Below are 511 nucleotides of genomic sequence, written 5' to 3'. Positions count from 1 at the left end.
GATTTATCGATACTTGTTTTGTGGCCTAACATGTGCTCTATTCTGGAAAATGTTCCATATGCACTTAAGAGGAATGTATGTTTTGCTGCTTTGGGGTAAAATGCTCTGAAACTATCTATTAAATCCATCTGATCTAGCATGTCTTTTAGGCCCATTGTGTCTTTGTTCATTTTCTGTCTGGAAGATTTGTCCATTGGTGTTAGTGGGGTGTTAAAGTTCCCTACTACAAGTGTATTACTATTGATCTTTCCTTTTATGTCATTCAATAATGGCTTTACACATGTAGGTGCTCTTAAGTTGGGTGTGTATATGTTTACTAGGGTTATGCTCTTTTGACATAGTGATCCCTTTATCATTATGTAATGCCCTTCTTTGTCTCTTATTATAGCTTTTGTTTTAAAGTCTATTTTGTCTTATATTAGTATTGCTATCTTGGCTATTCTTTTCCATTTCAATTTGTGTAAAACAATCTTTTTCTATCTTTTTACTTTCAATCTGTGAGTCATTTGAT

The sequence above is a fragment of the Pteropus vampyrus genome, unplaced genomic scaffold, assembly GCF_000151845.1.
Source record: "Pteropus vampyrus isolate Shadow unplaced genomic scaffold, Pvam_2.0 Scaffold33, whole genome shotgun sequence".
NCBI lineage: Eukaryota > Metazoa > Chordata > Mammalia > Chiroptera > Pteropodidae > Pteropus > Pteropus vampyrus.
The sequence above is the reverse complement of the archived record's forward strand: the minus strand, read 5'-3'. Positions refer to the sequence as shown.